Raw genomic sequence first — 13,880 nt, 5'->3', positions numbered from 1 at the left:
ATAAATCAGCTTTCTACGCCATTTCTTTTAAGCAGGTGTGAAACATCAGAGTTGACATAACTGTGTATTGCTTTGGTCTGTGGTATTTGCATTTCTACTCAACTGTGAATTAAGGTTTCAAGTTTTTGTATCTAGGGGTGTAGAAACACAAGTTTCATCCTAAAACAGGTGCTGTTGGGTTCCCTGAATCCACTGTTGGCTGCTCAGGATTTTCATGTCAAGTCCAACTCTCTGCCCTGAAGAGCTTGATCCATGACACATGGCCACTGTGTTACCTGTGAACATTTCATTATGTGAAAGCATTAGTGGAGAGAATTAAGTGTAGAATTGAACCTAATACTTGTAACTTGTCAGTCCCTGGGAGAAGCCTTATGTGATGCCAGGGTGTGTATGATTTTAGAACATGGGTGGATCTGTCTGTGCAGTCCGTGGTTCAGACTGTCATACCTTGGCCCTCAGCTCAAGGAAGGCTACACAAGCACCTTGGTGTGTATGCTCATAGCTGCAGGGACTTGTCTTGGGGGGGTCTTTAATTGTACTGCATCTTAAAATGGGTTAAAGGAGAGAGAGGTAGGTTATTAGGGGCTTGTCTTAAAGTCTGGAGTGTCCGGGAAGCAGCTGATGACCAATGGCACTAATACAGCTCTTTCCTCCAGAATTCACAGGTGTTGTCACTGGGTGCTATGCTCTACAAACATTTCTGGGTGTACCAGCAAAATTGAACATAGTCTCCACACACTTTCACCTGCAGCCATTTTGTGACCCTGCTGCTCCTGCTTGCAGGTTCATACTCGGTGCTGCTCTGGCAGCCTCAGTGGGTGCAGTGGTGGGCGGGGCTTGGTTTGCAGAAATGTCATTCACGTTGCAAGGGAAAGGGGGGTCAATGCAACAACTAAACATTGCCCACCATTGTGGGTATTTATGACCAGTGTGCTCGAGAGCAAGGTTAGGGCTTGCCAAACCAGCACCAAGCAATGAGAGCAGATGATAAAATGGGGAAGAAATTGTAAGTGAATCCTGCCCCTAGAGGGAGAAGCTGTTTTCCTGGGATGGATGATCCTTCTAAGTCATAGTTCAGACAGACCTTTAATGAGAGCTGCTTTCCTTTTCATTTAGTGTGAAGGTAAGTACAAGTAACTCCGGGCATCAAGATCTCTGGATTGGTCTTGTTCTTTGAACAACCTTCTTGTTTTGGAGAACCTGGAACAAAAGCTCCTAGTTGTTTCCATGGCCATGTCCTGCCATATAGATGTTTGTGTTACAGATACCTTGAAAACAATTAAATGTGTTCCCCCAAATGGGTCAGGCAGGCAGGGCTTCCACAACCCCAGTCGTGCCTCCTTCCTCTGACACAAGTGGGCATTTCTTTTTTATCATCTGTATGTGAATTGGTGGATCTCAATGTTTCCATAACCTTAGTAGCAGGGAAGGTGTATGTCACCTGTATGAGAATCTGACAACCGGGCCATGTTTCTTGTTCAGATTGCAAAGCACTGTGGAGCTCATAGTAGTTTGACTGCCAGGAACCCTCTCTATCCTTGATGTCTCATTGTCCAGGATGCTGGTAAGAAAAGATGCCATAGCTGAGTAGGTTTGGGGTCAGCACAGCACCTTTTTAACAGGTTGAAGAACTGGAGGAAGTGTATTATAGTTGGGCTTTGCCAGCTTGTGTGTTATCACACGTAACAGTTGTGTGTTACCTGTAACAGGTTGTTCAGCTACGGAAGAAACATCCCAACCACTATGAAAACGTCAGGCTGGCTACTATTTGGGAGCATCCTGTCATGCAGTTATGCTGCCAACCCCTTACACAGACAAAGTATATTCATGTCTCCTTTTGGCTGGGGTGGTTTTTTCTGGTTTTTTGTGCATTTTGCCTAATACTGCCAGTTTACCTTTAAAATCAGCTCAGAAGCAGAATGAATTTGCTCCCCATATTTGTATGGTTGGTTGTCCTTGAATGAAAAAATGAAGGCTTGGGAGCTGTGCGGAATGAGACCTACTGAAAGCTAAGTTTGCATTGTATCTTCTAGTACTATGCCTTTTCCTAAATCCCCCTCCCTGTGAATATTCTCTTGTTTAGGCTGGGTTTTAAGCAAACTTATGGCCTTGCATAATCACTGTTGCCCCTTCTTAAACTCTTGATTTCACAAAGTAGGGAGGTTATGGTGGGTTGCTGTTCTTTAGCATCACTTCATGGCAGCAACATTTTTGCCTGCTATAGCTCCCAATTTTTGCCAACCAAGGGAACTTCTGTGGCAGTTGTACTTGAGTTCACATACCTTGATTACAAATATTTTACAACTGTTTTTATTTTTGCAAGGTATACAGGTTGTTTCAGTTTTACTCCTTCCTACAAAGGAAATCCATTACTTCTTTCCAGGCATCTACATTTGATTTAACTGTAATTTACGTGGATTCATCCTTGCAAGAAATTTGATCAGAACGATTCCTGCCACAGACACAGAAGCTTAGGTGGTCAAGTAGTGGTGTTGGAGGACCCCTTGTTGCATCTGTAGGTATCTCAATGCTGAAACAGATAGGGGGCCAGTGAAATTGTATTGCTTGAGAATGGCTTTACCTTAGCAAGCAGAGATTTGTGTGTTCAGTATTGAGTTTCAGTCAAACATGGAGCTATTGATGGATCAAACAAACCATAGGTTTTTTCACTGGTGCATTTTGATGTTCATCAGAAGTTGGTTCTATTAAATTAGATTTTTAGTCTTTTTTTGCTTCAATCCCCATTCATTTAAGAGTTAGACTTAATGATCCTTGTGGATCCCTCCCAACTCAGAATATTCTGTGATTCTGTGTAGTTCCCATATTGGCCATACTACAACAGAATTGGTGGTAAACTGGTAGATCCAGTAAAATGTGGCGAGCAGGTTGAGGGAGTGATTCTCACCCTTGCCCTGGAGTGCTGTGTCCACGTCTGGAGTGCTCAGCACAGGAAAGACAGACCTGTGGAATGGGTCCAGAGGAGGGACACAGAGCTGGTCAGAGGGCTAGAGCACCCTAGGCTCCATAAGGCTGGAGACTGAGACTCTGAGGACAGCCTGAGAGAGCTGGGGTTGTTCAGCTTGGAGAAGGGCCCACACAGACACCATATAGCACCTTGCAGCACTGAAAGGGGGCCTCCAGGAAGCCTTGAGAAGGACTTTTCACAAGTGATACGACAAGGGGCAATGGCTATAAACGGCAGGACAGGAGGTTTAGATTAGATGTTAGGAAGAAATTCTCTACTGTGAGGGTTGTGAGACACTGGATCAGGTTGCCCAGAGAAGTTGTGGATGCCCCATCCCTGTCAGCATACTCACGTGTTCGTTCATCGTGCCCCTTCAGCAGGATACTCGCACCCTGTCACTTTCCAAGAGAATCCCTATCTTGCTACAGAAATATTTTTCAAAATGCTTTTCTTTTCCTCCTTTGAGTTTGTAATGAAACTCTGAAGTCAATAAAACTCAAGGCAATACTGTCTGCAACTTGCAAAAATGTTCTAAGTGGTAAAAAGATAAAACTTAACTGATCAACAGCAAAATCTTTGTGACTGACTTGGAAATACAATTTTTCACAAAACAATAACCTCCCATTTTTGAACAATAAAATCATGAGGCTGTATTATATTAAATTATATTAAAGGTCTCCTAAAACTCAGTGTAGAGAAGCAGGCATTTTCGGAAGTTCAAATTTGACCAGATGGAATGTAACCCATCTTTGGAGAAGAAGTGTTAGAATAATTTAAAAAGGAGCAAATAAGAAATTCAAACTCTGCTTTTATACCCCCCAATAAAGTCAGCTGGTTCTTCTCTGTGCGTTGGTTTAGGATAGCAGTATTTTGCTTCTGGAAATTGCTCCGTAAAATGCTCGTTGCATTTTACTGGTTCATCTTCCACACCTGCACTACTTAGAGGTTTACCTGTTGCACACCATGTTCCAGAGGGGATGTCAGTATTACTCAGCAAAATTTTCCTGTCTGAGTGACACTGTTTTTCCCTGGACTTGCCTGTGCCAAGGACAGAGCTGGCATCTGCCAGCTGCAGCTATCTGTGCACAGTTACAGAAGTGTGACTTGGAGCTGCTGTCTGGGGTCAGGGCAAACCTGCAAAAGTTTCTTGCTGTAACCCACCTGTCCCTTCATAAAAGAACTCTACCCTACAGCGGGATATTGGGAGCGATGCTGGTTTGTACCAAGAGGAAAGATCTCCAAAAGCCAAAACACCTAATGCAGCTTTGCTCCATCGACAGCTTCTCCTCCCCTTTCTCTCTTGCTGTTCTGGACAAGCTTTTATCCATTGACTGTTACCGTTCCCAGCACAAGGTGGCACTAAGATTCCAACAGAGGGACTTCTCAGCCCTGCAGCCCTGCTCCTGGTTAAGAGACCAGTGCGTAGTAGTTAGAAGCTGTTTGGCCATTTATTGTTTTATACTGAGAGGTATCCTGGGAATGCATCTGAGCATTACATAGGGGAAGAAAACAACCAGCCATGCTCGGCAAGGACAGTTTGGGAATAACTTGGTGCTGAATGCTGCTGTGCTCTTGCCGGTTTTCATGCGAGTTTCCCTGTTTAGCACTTTACAGCCTTTTCCATGCCTGTCTCGAGTTGCTGTTTCCATTAGTCAGAGCAACTCCTGCCAAGGGCAGACAGGCCAAATGTGCTGCTGTGCCTCGCATCCTGCTGGGAGCTGCTTGCCACTGTGTTAAAGGTCCTTGTGCAAGGGGCACTACAAGTACAGGAGCAGTGGGGCATGAGGGGAAAAGAGTGGAAAAAATCAAGCAGTGTATCATCCTCCTCTCGTCCCCTGAGTCTATAGGAATTCTCTCTTGGTCGAGATCCAGTATTAACACTTGCCTCAGGAATGCCGTATGGGTTCTTGAGGGGGAAGGGTTGTTGGCTGGTCTTACAGCTCCCAAAATCAAGTGAGAGCAAGTTGGCTGCTGCCTGTCCTGTTGCTAAGCAATGCTTTTAAATTAGTGTTTGCTATGGGGTTGCACCTCTGTGCTATGTGCTGTCAGCAGTAGGAAGATCCTGGCCATCTAGGTAGCATCTCTTTCTGGAATACTGAACTCTCTCATGTTTGGTTTACTTTCTATTCTCCCCTACACAGTGAGGTATTTATTATCTGAGCAGACCTGGTAGAATTATTTCTGTGAAGTCTTAATAAAAATTATGGGTGAATACAAAAAATGAAAGATGAAGCTGAACACTACCTGACCTTCCTTCAACCTAAGCTATGTGGCCATTTTTCTTTGTTCTGCACCTGTGCCTTGCTGCTCTCAGAGAAACCGTGGGGTTCCATCTACAGACTCTTACTTTTACCCATGCATCTTTTTTAGATCAAGAATAACCCAGAACAATGCAAGTCTATCATGTGTCCCAATGGAGTTGAAGGAGATCAGAGTTACAGTTAGCAGTTAGTTCCTTAAGGGAACAGAGCAGTGACACACTCTGAAATAGCACTGATCTCCTAAACACTGATTAAAGTGCAGAGAAAAGACCTTCTGTGGAGGTTTAAGAATATCCTGACTGGCTGGGACATCCAGTCAGGGGTGACAATGGTCAGGGGTGCTGGAAATCTTGGTTGACTATTATAAGCTGTTTGTGTGCCTTTGAACTGGGTCCCAGAACCCAAATTTTATTTGTTTAGAAAAAACAGAACAATACCCAAATGCTGATCTGCTCTGAAAGTCTGGCTTAGGTTGGGTGCTCCAGAAAGTCAAACTGACTTACAGAAAAGGTGAGGAGATAAGAGGCTCTACCAAATCTATGAAATCTACCAAGTCTACCAAAACAGCATATATAGATGCTTTTAACAGTGACTGAGTAGTCATAGTTATCAGTGGGTTAAGGGCCCTGAGAACTGAGCTTTTCCACAGTTTACTGAGAAATGCCTCTTCCAGAAGTAGCAGGCTGGGGAGGCAGAAGGGGATCTGTTCCCTCACTGCAGCCCTCCCAGTCTGCACACATGATCTGTAGTTGAGGTGGGTTGGTGATAAGCACAGCACTGTGCACTGTGGAGTTCTGAGCCATCCTGCCATTCCATGGCATCCATGCTGCCATTCCATGCTGCAGTCTCAGCAGCAGAGGGGCGGGCTCTGGAGGAAAGGAGCAGTTTGTTTGAATGCCTGGGAATCAAGACTTCTTGGCTGCATTGCTCAAGGAAGATTGCAATGGGTATTATTTTGTATAGTCCTGAACTTTTCCACCTTATATTTATTACTTCTGTTCTTGTGCTTCCTTCAGACTCACCTTATTAGGCTTACCTTAGGCATCACCGAAGCATTTGAAGTTTGGCTTCTGATCTGTGATCTGCCTGCAAAACAGAGATGATCCTGCCCATCACCTAATAAAGCCTTTAAGTCAAATAAAGCTATAAGCTCCTCAGGACAAGGACTTTTCCTAGTTATGCAAATTTTTATGTATGTAGTATGAGCCTTGAATTAGGTACCTGTATCTTACATAGTTAGAACACTTAAATTATTAGAACACTTTTTTTCTTTTAGATTGTAGAAGATATAGGGCAACAATGACTTTCCTACGTTCCCTTTTATCTTTTGGAAAAGCTTGCACCCCTGTCCCAACCTACCATATCTGTACAAGTGAGACTTGCATCTCGTTCATGCTGCCAACCAGATGCAGTTGCAGCCAGTAAGAATCCATTTAGACTAATTAGATGTTGCAAATCCATTATGGCTCTCTTGTTGGCATCTGTAGACACAAAAAAATTATGTGCCCCTTACATGGCCTGACTTATGGCAGGGCTTCCCAGGGCTTGGCAGGCAGGAGTGCTGCTGCACTTGACTTCAAAATGGTGTAAGAAGGAGGAATCTTGGCTGTGGAAAGCAGCTGTAAAGCCAAGAGGAATGGCTGTGTGTCTTATGACCTTTGCTGATTGCATGATTGCCTGACGTGGTATCATATGATAACTCTCAGAGACCATTAAGACTCAAGCAAGGCTTTTTTACATCCTTGCATCACCAGAATGAAAGGTTCCACAAAGCTGTGATAGCACATGCAAGTAGACAAGGTGGATGACTTTGGTCTAACTCCAGGGATCAGGAAAGTATTAGTTTGGTTGGTTTTTTACACTCTGCAACTGCTTTCTGTTTACAGGCAAGCCTGTCCCCCTCCCTGTAAAATGGAAATAATTCTTTTCTCATTTTTAATTGTGTGCATTTAAATCATCACTTTTCCACACCAAAGGTCATCAACTGGGAAAGAATTTAGAAGGAAGAGGCATTACTCATACACCAGTATCAGCCAGTATGCTACATGCTCATGAGCTGTTAAGCTCAGCAGAGCCTTTTACCTCTCATGGGCTGGTTCATGTGGGTATTTACTGGCTGCAGTAATGTGCCATTTTTTACCAGCTGGTTCTAATCTTATTGCAAGATCTTCTGAGCTAGCTTCACTGCAAAGATTTTAACTGGACTTTGGAGTCCTAAAGCAGCAAAGATTAAGTAAGTGGTGAACATTTCTCACCATGAGAGTATATTTCAAGGTTGTCCTTCCATTTCCTCACTCACAGACTCTAAAATTCATTTCTGTGGCAAAAAATTGTCAGTCCTTACCCGCAATATAGATTGGAACTGGTGATTTCTGTCCAATTCCCAGCAAAGAGGAAATTATACTCCAGCATTCACTCTAAAAAGTGCTTGCAAGCACTGTTTCCTGGAGCCTCGCCTGTTGCGCCACTGGACAATTCCAGTGGTTTGAGAGTGGAGGATGGTCTGGGTGGTGCTTGGAAGCAGCACCAAGCAGAGAGAAGACAGTGTTGCTGTTGTCTGTGCAGGCTGGAGCAGTGCTTAGCTGTGCATGTCCAGAGGTCACAGCTGGCTTCACCACCCCGGGGGCTCCTGTATCCAGGACACAGCCAGTTTGGGAAGGGCAGCACAGGGGTCTTGCACCTTGCCGTGTCCAGCTTGAACCTGGAAGCACGGGGCCTGTCTGCCTGTGAACTCTGGGGGTGCATTGTTTGCTTGAAGACTGTTTTGGGTTGTGATTTTTACTTTTTTTTTTTTCAAGTTTTCCCCAGGAGAGGGAGCAGTCCACACAAATGATGTCGAAGGGAATGAATCTGCTTATTCCAGCTCCAGCTTAACCGTGTTTGCTGTATTGCTGTCAATGCTTTCTTTCCTCATGCTCCTCATCATCAACTCTTTTTGCTTCACCTTCTGACTCCTCTGGTAACCTTGCAACAGCTCTGGCAGTGCTGGCCCTTCGAGGCTGGTATTCAGGGCAGGAATTGCAGCCCTCTTCTCTGTAAGCCACTTTTCCCAGCACATTACGCCCAAGGCTGCTCCCAGGGCCTGCTCCCACAGCCCACATCCCCATCACCAGGCCCTGAGTCAGTCACTAAATTCCCAGCACGGTGTCCCGTTCGCGTCCGTCCCAAGCCGCAGGGCACTGGCTCGGCGGCAGCTCCTGTGGTCACTATGGTGACAGTGGCCAGGCAAAGGAGGGCATCAGCTAATTCAGGAATTTAGGGCTGCTTTGCTGAAAATCTCCTTTTTATTCTAGCAATAGTAACTTCCAGAGGCTTGCTGCTGCTTAGGTATCCATTTGGGGGTTGACTGCTTCCCTAGCAGATGATTATATTTCCAGTAACATATGCATAGAAAAACAGAGGAAAGTTGGGGGTTGTAGAGTTCAAAACCACTGCTGCCAAAGTTCCTGTCTTCATGGTGTCTTTTGTTGTATCAGGAAAAGTTCCAAAGCACAGTAGCCTGGTTACCACTTAAGGAATGGATTGTGGGTTCTTGTTGACTTACTTCACTATTTATTCCTTCCTTTCCTCCTTTCTTTTTTTAATAACCAAGGGGGGAATATAACAGAGCTAACTTTGTGATACTCAAGCCTCTGCTGCATTGTATCCCAGTGCACCTGATATAAAACCATCTACTGACACGTGCTGTGATTCTTGCACTGCTGTAAACTGAACCACTCTGGGAAAATTTCCAAGGAATAATGGGAGGAACTCTCAAGGACAAGATGAGGAGGACAGCACAAGGTATCTGTTCAACAGCATTCCTGGGAAACTAGTGTGCCAGGGAGGCTATCGTAGCAGTGACTCGCATGAATAACAGTATTAATCTTTATTTTGATGTGCCACTGGAAAGATCTAAGAGGTTTTGTGCATGGATGACCCTCAAATTAAGGGCAAAATTTGAGTAGGGAATTTTGCAGCAGACCTGAAGTTATATAGCTGCTAGGGGAATAAACTGGATGAGATCTGCAGCTGTCTGCTTGGAGATGGTCATCTCTGGAAAAGACGTTCCCTGGGACAGATGCAGTCTTTTAAGAGCACATAGCTGCAACAATTGCATCTCTGCAGTGTGCTATCTCTGAATGTCTGATACAAAGACTACAGACACATGCTGTGATTTTTAATGCTACTGTCAGCTGAACCACTGGGAAATTTTCCAGGGAGCATCGGGCAGCCTTCTGAAGGACAGATTGAGGACAGTGCAAGGTATTAATGCTAACAGCACTCCTAGGAGACTACTGTTCTAGAGCCATAGCCTGAAACAGGGTAAACTTTAAAGAGTATAGCCTCGTTTAAGTTAGTACATGGAGACATGCTAAAGGCACCTGCAAAAAGCTTATGTTGTGCACAGCCCCCTCTACTCCCATTTAACAGTATGTAGGCCATGCTTACGTCCCCTTTTCTGTACATGAGCACAGTGGGATTTGAGACGTAAAGCTGTGTGTGTCCTTTCTTTGGCTGGAGGGGTATATTACACCTGAGCAGTGTTGCAGCTCATGGGGCACTAGTTGGAGTTCGACAGTTTGCTCTGTGTCTGTAGGTGAGTGTTATCTGAACCATCAGATCATGTAGTTCATATTCATTTTGCAGCCTGGTGGGTGACACTACACAGCAGGCAGGGTAAACATTTCACATAGCAGCCAAAGTTCACTCTTGCAGGTCTGAGTTGTCATCTCTGCTTCCAGGTTGCATTGACAAAATGGCATAAAAAATGAAGGAGGTAAGTGGAAGTGGGTGAGGCAGTTTAACTCCTATCATTGATGTGTCCATTCAAAGGGCAACATCCAAGTCAGCTGAGCATGAGTAAATTCCCATTTATGATGGCCTGACCTTAGACTCTGGACCTCCACAGCCTCACTATAGAGCCACAGAATTACATTTTTATTGAAAAAAGCATGACTTGAATGCCAATATAAATACCATCTCCACCTCAGCCATGTAATGTACTCTGAGATAACAGTATGTATTACTTCATTTTGCCATCTCACCATAGACCTGTTGGCTGGTGCCACCCAAGGGACAAGACTCTTAGGCAGTTGATAATCTCAGTCTTATAATCTTTTTGTTCAGAAGACATTTTGTTCAGAAGAATTCAGAAGGAATTCTTGCTTTCTGTTAAGGCTGGGTGTGCAGCAAATTTTGTTTGTTGATGTTGGCTAGTCTCTTTAGGCTTCATTTTGGTGTCTTTTTAGCTCTTTGCTTCCATGTTTCATTACTTCATTGTGTGCCTTAAGTTTTAAAGTTATTTTCAGATGTTCCTTCTACTTGTTGGCACTGCAGTGCCTGGATATGTCTGTATCTAAAAGCACAACAGTGATGCTTAAACTGTGACAGTCGTGCATAGCAGGTCTCCCAGGATTTTTATTGTCACTTTTTGCTTGAGTCTGGGCATTTATTTAAACATGGAGAAAAAGCACCAAACAGGATAGGTTCTTGCAAGAAGCTAAGTTCAGCTGATGTTTTGGATGTGGTCTTAGATGGGTTCTGACAACTGCCAGGCCCTCTCCCTTCTACTTGCATACCAATTTATGTAGGGAAGAAGTTCCTGTTTAAAGGGTTGTGATTTTGTCAGTTTGTGTTGGAGTCTGGTTTAAGGGCAAATTTCCAAGTGCTATTAGGAAGAAAAAGACATTTGTCTAGATAGCTACTGCCCATTCTCTCAACAGTGCTGTGGATGAAAGATGTTTTCAGTTCTACTGTGGGATCGAGAAAACAGCCCAAGTTCACAAAGCCCAAGGGTGGCATTTTTCAATAGTACCAGCTGCTTCATAAGCCAATGGCCGATTTGACCCTGACCTCCATGGTAGTGGCACCAGGCCAACACTGTATGCTCCAGCAAATCATTCCCTCAGGCTCTGTAAATCCTGTACTATTGTCCTGCTTCTGGGGCAGTGAGAGGACACCCTATGTCACTCATGCACTGAGAGCAAACTATGCAGCAGCGGTGGCGACAGTGCTTTAAGCTGTTGCACTCAGCATGCAGGGATGGAGCTGAATCCCTAATTTTGGAATACCAATAGCTAGACCACTGCCAGTGAGTGAACATCATTTGTCTGCTTTGGTATTTGCAGAAGTGCATGTGCCACACTACCTGCTGAACATGGGGCTGCGGAAAACAGAGGCCTCCTGAGCTGTGAATCAGAAATAGAGCAGCTGATACCATGGACTGCCCTTATTCCCAGTTGGAAGTACTATTTTCTGCAGTTCAAACTGAACACAGCCTCACAGCCCTTCCTGCTCTGCCTCTCCTTTGCTCCTACAGCCAGCGTGTACCAAACTTCTTGTTACAAACCGAGACATTATGTGAGAACATAATGTCTTCACCCAGAGCAGAAATGCAAAGTCTCTTTGCAAAGACTTCCACTTATGAGAGACAGCAGAAACACTGGTCCTGTAGCCAGGTTTGATAGCTGTTGTTTTTCCTATTTCAACCCATTTCCTGTCTTTCAGCTGTTCTGGAAAGGGATGAGTTAGCAAGAGACAACAGAGGAGGTGAGTGGCATTTGCATGAAAGATGATAACAGAAGAAGAGGGGAGGTAGAAAGAATGGAACAAGAACAGAGATAAGAGTGACCTTGGCAGGAGAGAATAACAGACAGTGAAGGCCCAGGAGAAGGAAGGGCAAACAGACAGTGGAAAGAGGAGACCTTGGAAAGATTAACGAGACTAAACTGTGCTGAGGCAGAGGGACCTTGCACTGAGATTTCCAGGAAACTATGCAACCATTTTCTCCTGCAGTGAAAGACATAAACGAACACACCATGTGGTAGAAAGCAGAAACACAAGAGTAAGGAATTTTTCTGTTTCTTTTCCCAATTTTGTGAAAAATTTTGCCCCTTCTCCAGAGCTGGGTTTTCTTCTAGAAGCTACTTCTCCAGAAGACATAGTATAGTTTGCAGTTCCCCAGGGTCTGGATTTTAACTATACATACAGTATAATTCCTTTTTTTGAAGAAGTGTTGTACACAAACAGAAATCTGAGACTTTATGGCTGGTAGAGCAATTATGATTTAAAGGAAATTCTTCTCTCTGTACAAGTTAAGACATGTCAAATTAACTTCTCCTCTAAAGTTTGTGGCACCATCCATGCAAGCTAGTCTGAGCAAGTAACATTTTTCATCTTCTTTGAAGTTCTAGTCAGTGGCAGACCAGACCCACTGAGAGACTCAGTGAAATCTGTCCTACCAACTCCACCACACACTTGGCAGGTTCACCAAGCCTGCAGTGTAGATGTCAGTGCACTGTTGAGTTAAAAAAAACCTTGAAGCTGCCCCAGTTTTACTGATGTAGCTCTCTCTTGGGCCCTAGAAGTGGTATGCAAGAGCTGGCTGTTTCTTACCTTTTTCCTCAAGTTCATTCCAGTGCACATGGAGAACAGGCCCTACTTTCCCTTTAGGAATCTAGGCAGGGCCTCATAACTCAGCTTTGCTTCGGGGAGAAACTGAAGATGGATTCTCTTGCCTACAGGAGTACAAAACTAACAGGAAGCACCTAACTGGGCACTGCCCATCCTGTTGCAGTTCAGAGCTTCTCTGATGTGTCCCTGGCAGATGGATTTCTCCCTTTGCTCAGGATATGTGTGTGACATTGGGTCCCAGAGGAATAGCCATAGCACAACAGTGGTGTTGTCTGTGCAGGACATGCTCTGTACAGTCTGTCTCTGGGTACAGCATTTAGGAAACTGGGCCAAGGCAGCTTGCCTGGCATGCCACAGTCCTGGACATTCCAGCTGAAAGGGATACCCCCACCCCTCAGCAGTGCTGGGGCTGCAGCTTTGGTACCCAGGCTCCTCGGCTCAGGACTGCAGCTCTGTTTGTCTCTAACACTGCCATGCTGGAGGATCCCCAATCCGATGGCTTTGGCAGAGCCCCTTTCCCACTGAGCCCCAGGCAGCAGCAGCTTGTCTCAGGAGGGGTTTCATGACAACTGAAATGGATGCATGCTGTCCAACAAGCCTTTCCATGCCCTACATGCCTGGGAAGGACTGAGCTGCCCTCTACCAGTGCTATAGGTCAACAGTGACAATGAATGGGTTGAACATTGGAGGAATCTCTCCTTTGAACACCAATACTATTGGTGTTAGTAGATTGCCAGAATAGAGAAAATTAAGAGTTAAGTGAATTAATTTATTCCTTCCTCTTATTTTTTCTCATTTAAAACATAATTTACATGTTAAATTAATATTTTATATTCAGCAAATCAATTAACTGTGCCTGCCACTGTGTATGAAGCACTGAAATTTGCTTTAATTCTTCTTTCAGAAAATTCTGCTTATCCTGCCTGTGTACAAGATATGTGCCTACAGCTTACTTAGGTGACCTCTATTTGCACAGGGTGACTAAAAGGTATTTTGGAGTAGCTGGTTCAGTTGTCCCTGCTCATGTGCTCCTAACACAGATCTCAGGAATGGGGCAGATGGTGGCATAGAACCTCAAGTGTTTGGTTGATGGCATCTTGTTTCAAGTAATACAAGTGAACCCGGAGACAAGAAAGGAGATGTTATGGACTGGTGTTTTTCCAGAGGTTTACACTGCTAAGTTGGCAACTAGCCTTGTTTTCATTTCCCCTCAAATTGACTTGCCTACCCTTCCTGTCAATTTAAGCACCAAACTACAA

The 13,880-nt window shown here is 44.5% G+C and overlaps 1 long non-coding RNA gene across 1 annotated transcript; it reads right to left on the bottom strand.

Annotated features, from left to right (window-relative positions):
* Positions 1–38: 38 nt before the first annotated feature.
* LOC107205913 lies at positions 39–11,947 on the bottom strand. Its single transcript, XR_001522193.3, has 3 exons — positions 7,571–11,947; positions 6,263–6,312; positions 39–275 (listed from the first exon to the last, which is right to left on the bottom strand). It is a non-coding gene; the product is annotated as an uncharacterized LOC107205913 (long non-coding RNA).
* Between the last annotated feature and the right edge of the window lie 1,933 nt (positions 11,948–13,880).

Source organism: Parus major, chromosome 5 (assembly GCF_001522545.3).
Source record: "Parus major isolate Abel chromosome 5, Parus_major1.1, whole genome shotgun sequence".
NCBI lineage: Eukaryota > Metazoa > Chordata > Aves > Passeriformes > Paridae > Parus > Parus major.
This window is presented reverse-complemented; position numbering and strand designations above follow the sequence as displayed.